This window comes from Coptis chinensis, chromosome 1 (genome assembly GCF_015680905.1).
Source record: "Coptis chinensis isolate HL-2020 chromosome 1, ASM1568090v1, whole genome shotgun sequence".
Lineage (NCBI taxonomy): Eukaryota > Viridiplantae > Streptophyta > Magnoliopsida > Ranunculales > Ranunculaceae > Coptis > Coptis chinensis.
This window is the reverse complement of record NC_141456.1, coordinates 46,254,790-46,271,411: the sequence shown is the minus strand read 5'-3', so window position 1 is coordinate 46,271,411 and position 16,622 is coordinate 46,254,790. Positions and strand designations below refer to the sequence as shown.

Sequence of the window (16,622 nt, the reverse complement as noted above, 5' to 3'; positions counted from 1 at the left end):
AACTAAGAAACTCACTTGAGAATTTCTTCAAACACTTGGACTCCTCCAATAACCACAAATACAAACCCAAAGTAGAACCTTGGCTCCGATACCAATTTGTTGTGCAACGGAAGCGATAACAACTACAAATGGCGATAACAATAACAACAACAACTTGAGAGGAGTGGTGAATCACAACCAACCAAAGCATACAAAGTATCAACTATGCAAGAAATAACCAACCAAGTAGTAGAGACACAAATATTTAAGTGGTTTGGCTTATGCCTAATCCACAACTAAATGAGAAGTTTCAAATTGAGAGAATCAAATAGTGTTACACACTCACCTTGTTCAATAGAACACCCAAAGTCCCCTTTTAGAAGAACTCACAAATCTCTCATCACCATTTTGTTAAAACCTTAACTTTGTTTTAATAGTGTAGCTGAAATTTCAGAAGAATATGAAATTTTAACTTATTTCGGCATAACCAAAGACCCATTAGGCCCATCATCCCAATTCAACAAAATAGACACAAGAATTTAAGTGATTCGGCATAGTCGTTGCCTACGCCCACAAGAATTTAAGACCCAATTTCGATTCAAAAGAACTCTAGAGGACAAATTTTTTCTATAATCACTCACAAGGACAAATTTTAGGTGAAAATAACCCTGAAAACCATTTTTCGCGTGAAAATAACCCTCAATGACAAATGACCAAGATTTAAAATAAATATTTTCCAATTTTACCCTTTCTGTCATTTTACTATGAACAATGAGTGTTCATACCTTCTGCTGGTGTATGAACAATGATTGTTCATATCCAAATAGGTGAACAATGAGTGTTCATACCTTATACAATATATTGATGTATGAATAATAATTATTCATAACTCATGTTGATGTATAAACAGTGATCGTTCAAACTCCAATAGGTGTTCTTACTGATCATACATTATGTTAAGGTATGAACATTGATTGTTCATACCCCAAAAAGATATCAACAATAAGAACAATCATTGTTCATACCCTATGAACAATAATTGTTCATACTCCAATAAGTGTTCTTATTGATCATGCATTATATTGAGGTATGAACATTGATTGTTCATACCCCAAATAAGTATGAACAGTAATTATTTTTCATATATGAATAATTATTGTTCATACCACAAATAGGTATGAACAATGATTGTTCATACTCCAATAAGTGTTCTTATTGATCATACATTATGTTTAAGTATGAACTTTGATTGTTCATACCCCAAATAGGTATGAACAATGACTATTCATAGCTCATGTTGATGTATGAACAATGATTGTTCATACCCCAAATAGGTATGAACAATTATTCTTCATATATGAACAATTATTCTTCATACTCCAATAAGTATTCTTATTGATCATACACTATGTTTAGGTATGAACATTGATTGTTCATACCCCAAATAGGTATGAACAATAATTTTTCATATGAATAATGATTATTGTTCATAACTCATGTTGATGTATGAACAATGATTATTCATACCCCAAATAGGTATGAACAATGATTGTTCATACTCCAATAAGTGGTCTTATTGATCATACATTATGTTGAGGTATAAACATTGATTGTTCATACCCCAAATAGGTATGAACAATGATTGTTCATAACTCATGTTGATGTATGAATAATGATTGTTCATACCCCAAATAGGTATGAACAATGATTGTGTATACTCCAATAAATGTTCTTATTGATCATACATTATGTTGAGGTATGAACATTAATTGTTCATACCCCAAATAGGTATGAACAATGATTGTTCATAGCTCATGTTAAGGTATAAACAATAATTATTGTTCATACTCCAATAGGTGTTTTTACTGATCATACATTATATTGAGGTATGAACAGTGATTGTTCATACCCCAATATAATGTACAATGAGTGTTCATATGAACACTCATTGTTCATATGAACACTCATTGTTCAATATAATGTACTCCAATAGGTATGAACAACCAACAATGATTGTTTATATGAACAATGAGTGTTCATAGCTCATGTTAATGTATGAACAGTGATTGTACCAAGGGATATCATCAAAGATTCGATTTACAGACAGACATTTAAAACCATTACGAGTAAGAAAGTAGTAAGACAATTACTGAATCTAACTAAAGCACTTAATTTTATAGACAAAGCAAAATATACAGTCAAAGACAACTTCATCGGCTCAGCCAAAGGACCATCAAGACTAAAATGTCCAGCATAAGAACTCCCCTAAAGGATACCCCCAACCATAATTTGCAGCTGTTGGACCAGAGAGTATATATATATATATCTCGCCTTCAATCCCTTTATCGATGAATTCCTTAAATCTGAATCACCTTGCACTCAGTAGTAGGTAAATCAAAAATGGACCCACAGGCAATAGGATCAACATTATTTTAAGGAAATTTTAAAGGCATTATGTGCTTTGTAACAGAATCACAAATATAGTAGGGTGAACAATAAACTCATAGTTAAAGTTGATGCAGAAACATAAACAACCAATAAACTGAACCCACTACGTAATGTTTGCAATAAAATATTCTCTGAATTCCTTATGTTAAAGATGGTAGTTATCAAAAAATTCAAGATTAGTTGAAGTCGAATCATCTCTACTAATGCATATCACATCGGATTAAGACAGCATACATTATGTCTTATTATTCAGGTTCCTTGAGTGCAATGTCTTACTCCATCATATATCCACCATATGTTAACAACACCTGAAGTTTCACGAGGATGATTAACATCAAATATGAACTATATTTAGAGGCAGACACCCATATAACCCAGAAGCTGCTATTTTTTATTATAAATTTATCGTGTTGACAATCACCACAACATTGAGATAAAACCCAAAATTGGATTATAGGACTTTGTAAGTCTACCAAACACAATATAACGTTTATGGGGAATCTTACCACACAACAACAACAAAATGAATAAGGGAGAAAGAACTATGAGCTAAAGCCATATACTGGAGTAAGAACATGAAATTGATTCCAACAAAAAGAAAAGTGGCAAAAAGAAAAGAGAACTAAACACCATAACAAAAGTAATCAATCATACAATTCTACTCTCTAATCAATCAAAACCAAACCCTGACCCAAGAGGCTCAATGTGATTATTAGGAGACTTTGGGGGTATGACATAGTCTTTAGTAATGGGATTACATACATAATACGGGGAACCATTAAAACAACCCTCGTGACTCTCGTGGCAGAAGCAAACTAATCCATTAACCAAACCCACAACTTCATAATAGTTAATAGAACCGTCCATAGTAAAGTTTTCATTAAATTCTTTAAACTCAATATGGTATGTTGTTGCTGACGTGTCGAAACTATCAAAACATTCGTTATCTATCAAGTGGAATTTCTTGTACCATCCGCCAAACAGTACACATGGAGAGTTGGTTTTAGCAAAATGGATTTCTGCGAGACGAGGGTTAAGGATTAAAGCGTACCATGTTTTGGACACCCATTTGCATGCAGAGATTGTTTTGAGTGGCAATCTTGATATAATGTCGAAAAAGATGTCGTCCGGCAGCTTTGAAACCTTACAAACTTCTCCTTCCGTTGGAGGACTCATCTTCTCTATTCTCTTTATTGTCTAAAATTTACAAATCAATTTTAGGCGAAAATTGAAACAGATTTGCCCGAAGTTGAGGACATCAGTGGGTCGGTTAATCGGTTTTGGCTTATTTTAAACCCAATTAATTGTGTCTTTTAGGTTTTGGTCCTCCTAAATAATGGATATTTGAGGTTTGGTCATCACTAATTAGGGTAGGGAATCGGGTCGGGTAGACCCAAATCCGACCTGACTCGATTACCGAATACATCAGGTTCGAGTCGATTTTTATATCCGTTTACGTATTCCGGCCGGATTCGGGTTTGGGTTCGAATTCGGATTCGGATATAATTTTTGGGCTTTTTTTGAATTTTTAGTGTTATCCGATCGGGTTTGGATATTCAATTTCGGTTTTAATCGGGTTCGGGTTCGGATATTGTGAAACTATTCGGATTCGGATTTGTGAAACTATTCGGATATATATAGCCATATTCGACCCGATCCCTACCCTATCACTAATCGACTTATTAGGCTTTAGTTGACTATCTTTAGATTGTTAGTCAAAAAGATTTAAGAGGACCAAAGCCTAATAAGTCGATTATTGAGGACCAAACCCCAAATACCACCTATTTAGGAGGACCAAAACCTAAAAAACTCAATAAATTAAGTTTCTCACAATATCACTAGCCGAAATCAAAATCGTCATGATTATTTGGAGTTCTCATGCATTACTGAATTCTTTTTAACAATTGGTGAGAAATAAGAAGAAACAGCAAAATGATGTTTGGAGGTGCTAAGAATCATAGAAGAACACAGTGGTCTTGGAGAGAAGAAATTTTTTGGAGGTGATGAGATTGTCCTAGGAGACTTGGTCATGGGATTTTTAGCTCATTGGTTTGGAGTGGTAAAGGAAGCAGTAGCAGCAAAGATTATGGAACCTACCCTAACATTTTCAACGTTTAATTTGCATGTATAGATAAAAAAAATTCAAGGACATTCCAGTCATTCAAGAAAACCTACCTGATCGTGACAAAATGTTTTCAAATGGCGAAGGGAGAAAATCATCAAATGGCATCCACATGATACTTCCTTTCTAATTTCTATATGTGCACCAAGGGAGATGCTACTAGCATCCTTTTGAATCCCAGATCCCATGAGTTGCTTCTGTTACTCTCCACTTTAGTGTTACTGTGCGTGTCATGCAGTAGAAAAGACGTGTTTTGATAGTTGATTAGTTGGTACTATGAATAAGTTAATAACCACGATTCATGGTGAAGTTGTTAATCATTTATAAGAACTGAATGTGTGTTATCCATTTTAGCTAGTATAACCCATGATCTTATTAGCAAAGTTGTTTCAATTCTGGAACAATCCTTTTATCATTAATCTCTTTAGATTGAATCTATCATTAACCTCCATACAATCATCTCAATGCACTTAGACATGTAATGCCTTTGATAAATATTTAAGTAGGTAAACTAGCCAATTAATGAACTCTCTCTAATACAACTTTAGACATATATAATTGCTACAATTGAAGAGATCAATTGAGGGACATAAATGTGATAGATAAGTTATGGAACATATATGAAGTTAGTCACAAGGTGGATCATAACGAGGCTTTCAGTTGCATGCCCTCTTAAAAGTGATAGGTGTTCAACATTCACCATTATCACTAAGGTAAGCAATGTAAGAACTCATTGCTGCATTGAGTAAGGGACGCTTTCTTATATGCGCCCCTTCTCTTGTAATCTAGCAAAAAATAAGTGAATAAAGAAACAACTTTCAAGTACAATTCATCATTTTTTAGGGTTTGGTATGGCCATCCTAAATAATTGGTATTTGGGGTTTGGTCCGCACTAATCGACTTATTAGGCTTTGGTCCTCCTAAATCATTTTGACTAACAACCTACAAACAATCAAGATGATTTAGGACGACCAAAGCCTAATAAGTCAATTAATGAGGTTTAGGAGGACCAAAACCTAAAAGACCCAAATTAAATAGGTAGATCGAGTTCCCATGTGGGCATTATGCTAACTGCTAAGTCATGCCGCATCCTGATTAACCAATCTGGTAACCTACTCCATAATTCCATACAATCTCTCTGTATCGTCTCATTTACATATTGTGCCTTCTCATTTACATGTTGTGCTGGCCTGTTGACGCTTACCTTCTAGTTTCATCTCCTTTTTCAAACGTGTTGTATCTGAATCCATGCCCCCCCCCCCTTCTATCATTAAAAATCTGTTCGTGGAACTGTTGCGGTAGTAAAAAACCCTCTACTATAACCTACTTGAGTAAAACAACAACAACTTCACAAATTTGACATCTGTTTTGTCATGGAAACCAAAACAAACATGCATGCAAGTAGGATCTGAACTTCTAGTCTTCCTTTGAACAACAAATTTTTGCTTCCTGCTAATGGGCTTAGTGGTGGAGTATGGCTCTTATGGACCTCTAATATTGACATGCAAATCATTTTTTCATCTCAAAACATCATCCATGCATAAATCTCTTTCGAAAATAGGCAAAACCATATGCTACTCTCCTTTATTTATGCACCCCCTCAACCAAACGATAGGTGGTTTTTTTGGAACCATCTTAAAAGACAATGCCCTCACATGATTAATGATGACTGGGTTATCATAGGTGATTTTAATGAAGTTCAAAAACCCTTGGGAGATGCTTAATGTAATAGTGGAGGAAGATGTTATTGGTAAGTTGTAACAAAAAGTTTGATCAATACAGGTTGGGGTCTGCCTAACCCCTCATAAACGTTTCAAAAAAAAAAACCCTTGGGAGAAATAAACCCTTCCAACATAGCAAATCTTCAAAGGAGCTTTCTTTTTTTATCAATGCCGCCGAATTAAATGATATAGGTTTTGCTGGTGTTACCTATACGTGGACTAATAACCAAATTTTTTTTAAACTCACAAAAGAACGTCTGGGATAAGGCTCTCATAAACACTTCTGCCAACTAACTACCCTAATGCAACTCTTTTTACTCTACCTATTATCCACTCTAATCATAGTCTTATTTACCTTGATTTAAATCCCCCTCAAATAAAATAAAATAAAATAAAACCCCCTTTTTCTTCCAATCATCTTGGATTACTGACCCCACTTATAAGGATGTTATTGAATTGAACTGGAACAAGCATGACTCCAACGTTTCCTCTTTTGTCACAAATATGTCAGTAGTTCAAAAAGGTCTCTGCATTTTGAGCAAAAACCATTTTCGAAAACTTGACTTTGAAGTTCAAGAGCTTCTTCAAACTCTCAGTAAAATACAAATTGCTAATCCTTCAATTCTTACAACACTATTGCTCTGGAAAATGAAATCAAAGATAAAATACATGATATTGATTTACGTCAAGAGGCTTTCTGAAGAGACAAGTCTCGTTTTTTAAAATTATCCTTAGGTGATAATAACACTAATTTTTTTCATAAAACCACTAATATCAGAAGACAACACAATAAAATTCTTTGTTTGAAAATGATTGTGATGACTAGTTTTATTCTAGACATGACATTGGTAATCATATTGTTGATTTTTATAGTTCTTTGTTTACTACTAGTTCCCCTACTATACCTGCTACTATTCCTTACATATCTCCTGTTGTTAGTGATACTGATAATGACACCCTTACTAGATCTGTCACCCTTGATGAGATTCATGATGCTCTTTTTGCCATGGAGCCTTGTAAGGCTCCTGGCCCTGATGGGTTTACCCCATTATTCTACCAAGATAACTTGCCTTTTCTCAAAGATGATTTATTTAAGGTTATATCTTATTTTTTTGAAAACAACTCTCTTTCCCAACCCTTTAATCATACTAATATTACTTTAATCCCTAAAGTTCCTCATCCTAATCAGGTTAAGAACTTTCGACCTATTAGTTTATGTAATATTATTTATAGGCTTATATCCTTTAAGCTCATTCTTATCTCCCCTTTTCAATTAGCTTTTGTTAAGAATCGACAAATTTCTGATAACACCATTATTCTTCAAGAGACTCTTCACAAACTCAAGAAGAAATTTGGTGTGCAAGGTTGCATGGCTATTAAATTAGACATGCATAAAGACTTTGATCAAATCGAATGGCCTTTCCTTTTCAAGATGCTACAGCAGTTTGGCTTTTTCAAAAATGGATTGATTGGATGACTACTTGTATTACTACTACTTCATTCTCTATTAACCTAAATGGCTCTTCTTATGGTAAGTTTAATGCATCTAGGGGTCTTTGCCAAGGAGACCCCTTATCTCCTTTCCTTTTTACATTATGTCCTGAATTCTTTTCTCGGCACATTACTGAGCTACAATCTACTAATCTAGTTCATGGTATACGCATTGCTAGGAATTCTTCTCCCATTACTCATCTTATGTTTGCAGATGATTGTTTTATTTTTACTAGAGCTAATATCTCTGAAGCTCATAATATTCTTACTTGCATGAGTAAGTATTGTATGCTATCTGGTCAACCAATTAATTTTAACAAATCCTCTCTTCTCTTCAGTCAAAATGTTCATCACAGACACAAGAAACTCCTTTCCCGAATTCTTAAAATCTCTTTGTCTAACTCCAACAATATATACCTTGGTATTAAGTTCAACCCTGATAAACCTAACTATGTTAGCACTAACAAGATTCTTAAGAGTATCTCGTCTAAGATTATCTCTTGGAAAAATAAGCTCATATCTTTTGCGGGAAGAGGTACTTTAATTAAAAGTGTTGCTGCTGCTATGCCGATATACACTATGCAAACTAACTTACTATCTAAATCTTTTTGTAATGATCTTGACATGCTTTGTGCTAATTATTGGTGGGGGTGTTAGTGAGGATAATCAAAATAAGATCCATATGTTAAACTGGAAACAGTGTTGTGTTAAAAAAAGTTTTGGTGGTTATGGCTTTAAACACTCTAACTCTCAAAATCAGGCTCTCATCTTGAAGGTCTGCTAGAAAATCCTCACTAAACCTAACCTTTTTTGGGTTCAACTGCTTAAAGCCAAGTATTTAATGATGTACCTTTCCTCAAAGCAACAGCTGAAAAATATGCTTCCAACTGGTGGAAGAATGTGATTAAAATTAAAAATGATATAGCCCTTATTCCTTGTTGGTCTATCTCTAGTGGCCTCAATGTTAATATCTGGGAAGACAATTGGATTCCTACTCTTCATTATAAAAAATTTGTTGGGCCTCGACCTGCCCATGATAACCTCTCCTATGTGTCTGAGGTTATTGACCACGACTGTCTTTCTTGGAATGTTGCTAAACTTGATTTGCCTTTTCTACTTGAAGTTAAAGCTGAGATCTTAAAGATTAAGATCCATGGTAACTCTGCTCAACAACTTTTTTGGTCTCTTGAAAAGAATGGTATTTTTAGTGTAAAGTCTGCATATAAATGGTTTCTTTTGAATGCTATCTCATCTGTCAATCCTATTGGTAATCCTCTTGGTTATTTGAAACGTGCTTGGATCTTAATTTGGCATATTCATTCACCTCTACGTATTAAAACTTTTTTGTGGAAAACTATGCGACAGATTTTACCTACTAGGAAAATACTTTTTGATAGACTTAGTTGTCCGTCTGATGCATGCCCTAGGTGTAATCTTTGTGTGGAAACTATTGAGCATGCTTTATTTACTTGTCCTCATATTATTAAAGTTTGGTTTGCTTCCCCTTTATCCATATGTTTTAATTCTTGGAATGCTCATAGGTGTGTAAAAGATATTATTCATCTAATTATTAGTAACTGTGTGACTAAGGATGATACTCTTGCTTCCCTCACCATGTTTGCCAATGTTCCATACTTCATTTGGTTTGATCGGAACAATCTCACTTTTGATCCCACTTATTCCCTTTTAGACTTTTCACAGATTCTACAACAAGCTCTGAAATCCATAATCCTTGCTAAGCATGCATCCTCCTCCCATCAAATATTTAATACCTCAATCACTTGTGATTGATCTCTTCTTGTTATGCATTGATGGTGGTCTTGGCTTTACTATTAATCCTTGGCACAACAAAATCATTTTTGTAGGAAGCAGGCCCTTTAATGCCAGTTCAGCCGAAGAAGCCGAACTGCTCGCCCTAAAGCAAGGGCTTGATCAGGTTCTGCTCATGGGTATTTCAAAGTTGATCGTTTGTTCAGACTGTCGTAACCTGGTGAATGCTGTCAATGGTGTCAACTTTGATCTTCCCTAGTGTCTTTGAAGTCTTTTGCAAGAGACTATATCTCTCAAACAGTCCTTAGAGTTTGTAAAGGTTGTCTTTTGTCCTAGGCAGCTTCTCCAACCGGCGCATCTCCTGGCTGAGTGTGAGGGAGTAATATCACTACAAGAAAATTGAGCTTTTGCCACAGGTACAACCTTGTTTTAGCCACAGTCATCAGCTGTTGCTAGGGTCCAACGGCCTATAGCCGTGGCCAAGTTTTTAAGTGGCCGTGGGGTATTGTTTGGGTAGTTGAGTTTTAGTTCCCATTTTGGCCACGGCTGTGTCCATTTGTTTTATCCACCGTTGGATCAGACTTGGATTTTGATGTCCGTTAAGATCTCATGAAACCCTCATGAAAATAAAGAGAAACCATGAAACAACTATCAAAAATCGAAGAAGAAGACTCGAGTTGTTTGAAAGAAAACTCGATATTAAAGCAACAACAAGATTTGGCTTCCTTCTCTCTCTCCTCTATAAATAGTACTTCTATTTTATTCACTTCTCTCATCTAATAGAACTTTCCTCCTCCCCCTCTCTCTGTCTCTCACCCAGGTTGAAGATGGACGAAAAGCATCAATTTTTTCCCCTCACACACTCTCTCTTTCACGCTAGAGTCACGAGGACCAGGTTGGATTGCACTCTTATATCTGTTTTTTTTTTTTTTTTTATTTTGATGTTAGTTGTTAATTTAGGGTTTTTTTTATTTTAATTTTTGTAAGAGAAGTTTGTTTTTTTAACACCAATTAACATTACAAAATGTAATTGATAAAAGTTCACAAGTTCCTTCATATGAAAAGGGTGAATATATAACTGACCGAGTCTCTCTCTCTCTCTCTTAAAATCTCCAAAGTACTAAAGATTAGTAATTTCCGACAACTTCATCAAAATTGCTCGATGGGGATACAATCCTACTCCGATCGACTCACGCCATAACTCTAACCATGGGACACATCATTCTTGAGAAGCAACAAAAGAGTAACTGCATCCTCGTCTGTAACTCCAAATATCTCTTTGATGATTAAGGAGCTCTCCCTTGAACAAAATTCTGGCAGCTCAGATAGATAAAATATCTTCCCAAAGAGTGCGTGCATAGCAAGTTTTCTCTTAAAACCCTTCTCTGAGTATCCTGAAATATCCATGACAACTAGACCTTTGTCCCTTACAATTTGTCTTGATATCTCGTTTAGAATTTTAGCAACCTGGGCATCATTCAGCATAGAAGCTTTTCTGAGTTGGATCAAGTCTGCCAACATGCCTGGGTTGAAGGGTTTTTCATTCATTGCATAGCGAATGTACTTGCGCAAAATTTCCTCCATGCCAAATCCTATCTGCTGCACAAGTTCCAGTAGAGCTTGATTCTGAACTTGATTTCATCCTTTGAGGAGTAAGTCATCTATGGATTTGTATAAGAAAGCATTTTTGTTTACCAGTTTGTGTCTCTTAGCCTTTGGTGAATTTGACTTTCTGAGGGTCTTGACAAAGGCAATAACGAAAGTGAGTCCAGCATAAGCCATGGGAACAGCTAGGATCCAAGGGAGAGAGCTCTGACCCCAGACCTCTACAATTTCTTTGGGATATATTCAGTAATCTTCTTTAATCTTACTATTTTGTTTTCTTGTTATCTGCTTTTGATAGACTAAACCTCATGGCCATGGTGATGTCCATTTGCTTCTTTACTCTAGTGGTCTTCTATGTGTTTGGTATGCGTTGCCTTTCATAGAACAGTTCGGATTTTCTTTTTTTGTTGTTAGAAGTTATTTTTCCTGTTAATAATGTATTAACCTTGTTGTGTTGATTGATGATGTTTAGATTCATACTAGTCTTAGGCTCCATTTTTATATGGTATTTTTCCTGAGTTGCCTATAATATGACAAGTTTCATTACTGTCTTAGGCATGATGCAGGATTGAAGTGGGTTCTCTTTTATTAAGATACGAATAGATTACTCTTCAAGGTTAGATGAATGTGTTGTCATGACATATTTGACTACTTGAAGAATTTTGTTAAATGGTTGATTTTTATCATATGACGTATTTGACTTGAATGATTATCTTATGAGCTTATATGGTTTTTTTAACTTACCATTTCTTTTGAAATTTTAGTGCTTGCTTCTTGGTTCCGTTTGAAATACCCCCACATTGCTTTGGGTGCTTGGGCATCTTCTGCTCCTGTTTTATTCTACCTGGGTGATACCAAGGTCAATTAAATTTTGAACCTCAACCAATTCCTTGTATGTAATACCATGTAGGAAACAAGCGTTAACTGTTATGAGACCATAAAGAGAAGCTGGGACTTGATCGATGGTATTGGATCCAGCGGCAACGGTTTGAAGGAACTTAGCCAGAAGTTCAAATCTTGCAGGTAATCTTATAAATTACACAAGTATTATGCATCAAATAATGTTCTCATTTTTTTGTATCTATTCTACTTCCTATGATAATTGCTTTCAATTTGCTGATTTTATTTCTTTTCTTCCTAGCCTTTTGAAGTCATCCAAAAAGTTGAAAGATTATCTTCAAAGGAAATATCAAGATGCTGCACAGTACGATTCACCGGAGGACACCCCAAAAAAAGATATGCGATGTTATAGATGCAATGTCTCAAATTCGATGTTCTTAGCGAGAATATTTGCGCGGTGTTGTGTTTTTAGATTTTAAAGTTAAATATAAATATGTGTTTTCTAAGACAATCACTATATATAAACTGATTTCTCAACTTATTATTCTTCGTCGTTGCAGCATAAAGTTTGGTTTACACTAACAAGTAACAACTCTCTATGTAGGAATTGAAGCGATTGAAGGAAATGAACCACCTAAATGTTACCCAATATCAATACTTACAACTTATGCGAGCATATATCAATGGACGTGGCAAGTATCTCAAGTATACTATCGTCTCAGGCTCTCAGCCATAACATTTTTAGATGGATTTGCTTACCTTATTGTTTGTTGTGATACTTCAGATATACACGGAGCTGATAGAACCAAGTACAACGAGCACTAATGACACGATGTTCCAGATTCCCAGTGCAAGTTACAGTCAAAAGGAGTATTGTGAAGAACTGTATGGACCTCTCAACCATCCTGCCTTAGTGTTCATTGAAGCCTGAAAATTTATTGAAAAGTTATGGGAGTGATGCCCAGGGACTTGAAGCCTGAAAATTTCTTACTAGTGAACCGGGGTGAGGATTCTCCTCTTAAGGCCATCGATTTTGGAGTCTCAGTGTTCATTGAAGAAGGTTAGTTTCTATCAAGCTGTGTTTGGCATTGCAAAGTCTAGAATAACTTATGATATGTTGAATGAGATAATTGATGTACATATCTTTTTATGCCGACTGTTCGTTTCAAAATGATTGTCCAGGCAAAGTTTATCGTGACATTGTAGGAAGTGCTTATTATGTGGCACCTGAGGTATTGGGTCGGAGCTATGGGAAGGATATAGATGTATGGAGTGCCGGGGTAATTTTATATATTCTCTTGAGCAGTGTTTTTGCTTGAACCAAGCACTACCTCAGTTTAGTTAGTGTCATGTCTCGGTTGTTGAAATCAATGCTCATAACAATATTCTGATCTGTTTTACTCAGACACTTAAATGAATGAACTGAACGCAGAGACAGAAAAGGGGATATTTGAAGCCATCTTAGAAGGTAAGATTGACATCAGAAGTGCACCTTGGCCTTCTATATCTGACGCTGCGAAGGATCTTGTAAAGAAAATGCTAACATGGGACCCTAAGAAACGGATTAATGCTGCCCAAGCCCTTGGTGAGTACCATGGAAAAATGATAGAAGCTCTAATTCATTTACTTTATAGTCACTCCTATTACATCAGTCTCATTCTATGAAAACTCAGGGTGCTTGTTTCAGTAGTAATAATAACTAATAGAGCTATATAAAGTACAGCTTGAAACTTCACTCATATTGCATTAACAGTGATCTTCATCCCGGACTCCACGGTTACCCGGTATAATTGCAGATAAAAGAGTTGGGACCCTTTGCCAATCTGATCCGATCAATCCACTCTTAAGCACTTTTGCACCCCTTGGAATCCGATCGATGGAGTGCGGGCGCCCGCCCCGGATCGTCGATTACTCTACATGTTATCGAGAGCCTCTTGGAGCAAAGTTCTCGCCTTTATTTGAAAGATGAAGGAATTGCTTTGGTAGTGGGAGCTTTAGTAACATATCTAAGGTTATCCTTAAGGAAAGGTTTAAGAACTTCAATGCACCTTTGAAGAAATATATAAGGTCCAATCAACTTGGAAAGTTCCGGATCCTCAATTGCGTGATGAACTTCGGATCTCTATATCGGAGAGAGTCATTCCAGCTTACCGCTCATTTATGGGGAGGTTCAGGAGCCATCTCGAGAGTGGGATGACATCTTTGGTAAATACATAAAGTACACAGAGGGACATAGAGAACCATTTGTCCGATCTATTTGAAGGATCACCGGAATTCTGCGAGAACATAAGGAGAAAATTGAACACATAGCAGCCAATTTATTTTTGGCGGTGAGTCCTCTACTCTTTTTGAGGACCTGCAATTTTGAATCTAAATGTCTTACCGGGTTTTTTCGTTTTTTTTTTGGTAGTTAGTGCTTTTGTATGTCATTATAGGCGGGATAGAAGAGGAACCATCTTGACCTCTTTCCGGTATACACAATAATTATATACATGTATATCTTACTTATATTAAAACCTTTTTTCGGCTAAGTGAGCTTTATGTATTTAAAGTAATGATCACAAGATTACAATAATTTTTTTATGGGTGGGCTGCATCATTGTGAATGTACGCAGCCCTATTAAATTGGACTCTTACACCTCCACCAATCGTTTGCAGAAAACCCAAAATTAGATACTCAAATTTGAACGTTGTATATGGATAGTGGAGTGTGCCATTTTCCTTGAACGGTATTGTGTTTTTGGGCATAAATATGCGGATAGGAAGCTGATTAGTTACTGGGAGAAATTTTGTTTGTTTGTCTCTTTTGCTAAAGTTATAAAGGGTCCTTAGCAATAGTTCAACTGTTTTACATCTTCACATTCACCTTCGGTAGTTCTCTGATTTCCAACAATTAAATTCTCATTTCAGACTTTGAGAGAGCATTGAGGAAGTTAATCGATTATTAGAAGCAAAGGAAAATGCTCTTGATGGGTTGCAACACTCTCTTTTTGAGAAAGAACAGGTTTGGACATTCAAACATCTTTTGAAATACTTTAGGGTAACTGCTTCCTGAGAATTTGTGGGTTCATCTTGTTATACAATTATTATCCCCATCACACTACTTATGTGGGACTGTGTCATCAAAGAGTGCTGATTAATGAAGACGAACAACAAAAGAAATATATTATTAGTTTTTATGACATATTTCACATATTTTGGCAGGGGACAAACATAATGCCGGGTGGTGCTACAAGTTTTGGGAGACTCAGCTGGATCGTTTAGCTACCAAAGATCAAACTTACCAAGTACATCACCAGCCCTGAACCTCTTTCCCGTAGGCCCGACTTACAAATGTTAAAGGTCCAAATGCACGAGCCTCTCCAACTGTGTAGATTGCTGCATGAGCAATTTCACAATGAACCAATAGGACTAGTAGTGTGACTGCAATGGTCACAAAGATGATTTGCAATTTACTGTTCCTGCACCATCTTAAGAAAAACAACAACTATAAGTGAAAGATGAAAACTGAGAAACTTGAGGTTTTGTGGTGATGGACTTCAACTGAGGAGATCAGCATGCTCCGCCAAGTGCTCTGTCGTTTAACGTTACGTAACTTATTTTCACATTTTGTTCAAGATGAGATGATTGACACCCGCGGTGTTCTGTGATGTTTGGTTTGGCTAGCTATTCAGATTGTTGTTGATTGCCCTAGGACTGTACCTGATGTTACTTTCTTTCAGCAATTGGAGGTTCAGAAATCCTTGGAACGAATTCTATATACGTGGTGAGTTCCTTTACATGATTATATGGGATAAATGTATACTATTGTGTAGACCTTTAGGCATTTAAAAGAATACTATTACGATGTAGACTTTGGCAGGGATTAATTAGAACAACATTCCATATGTAATGGTTAGTACTTTCTCCTTCATTTGATATTTGTTATATTAGATGATTTTCATTTCTAATGATTGCTTTTAAATATTGTAGAAATATCTTCAAAGCCTACTCTAAGGCAGGATCATGAAGAGGTACAAATGAGGAATATCGTCTGTCGAGTTTAGGCACTATATACGATGATGTTTTCATTTTTCTTAAGAGTCATTCTAAATAGTGTTTAAAATTTTAAAGAGTGTTATATTTGTTCTTTTATGTAAGTTAGGATGCCTAATGGGATCTATGTTGTAAAAAAAAAACCTTATGCCAAGTACATATTGAGTATGAAATATTGAATTGTGGATAATTAAGATTCTTGTGGGTTTGATTGGAATGATAGAATTTTGTATGAACGGCAGGTGATGCGAATTGTATGAATTTTGTATGGTGCTAGAATCAAAAAAATTTATCCAACAAAAGACATTTGCCACGGCCATAAACTGTGGCGAAATTTTAGATACACTCCACAAAAGACATTTGCCACGGCCTAAACCTGTTGCCAAATTATAGATCCCAGTCTACAAAAGACATTGGGCACGGGTCGTGTGAGGAATGGCTACGGTTTAGTGCAGTGGCAAAAGGAGACATTGACCACGGCCCTTGTAACGATTTATATCCGTGGCAAAAAATGAAGCTATACCCATAGTCTTTAGCCGTGGCCAAAGATTAGCCACAAAGCATGGCTCGGTCCCCGCAATGCCTATATAAGCCGTGGCTAAAGGTCTTTT

General features: G+C 35.9%; 1 long non-coding RNA gene and 1 pseudogene across 2 annotated transcripts; one reads left to right on the top strand and one right to left on the bottom strand.

Annotated features, from left to right (window-relative positions):
• Positions 1-10,734: 10,734 nt before the first annotated feature.
• On the bottom strand, positions 10,735-12,880 carry LOC147524287 (uncharacterized; annotated as a pseudogene).
• A 1,547-nt stretch (positions 12,881-14,427) lies between these two features.
• Positions 14,428-16,228, top strand: LOC147524286 (uncharacterized). 2 transcript variants are annotated; one of them, XR_015196925.1, is made up of 3 exons: positions 14,428-14,980; positions 15,181-15,742; positions 15,949-16,228. It is a non-coding gene; the product is annotated as an uncharacterized LOC147524286 (long non-coding RNA). The 2 variants fall into 2 exon arrangements; XR_015196924.1 differs by having other exon boundaries at positions 15,181-16,228.
• Positions 16,229-16,622: the final 394 nt, after the last annotated feature.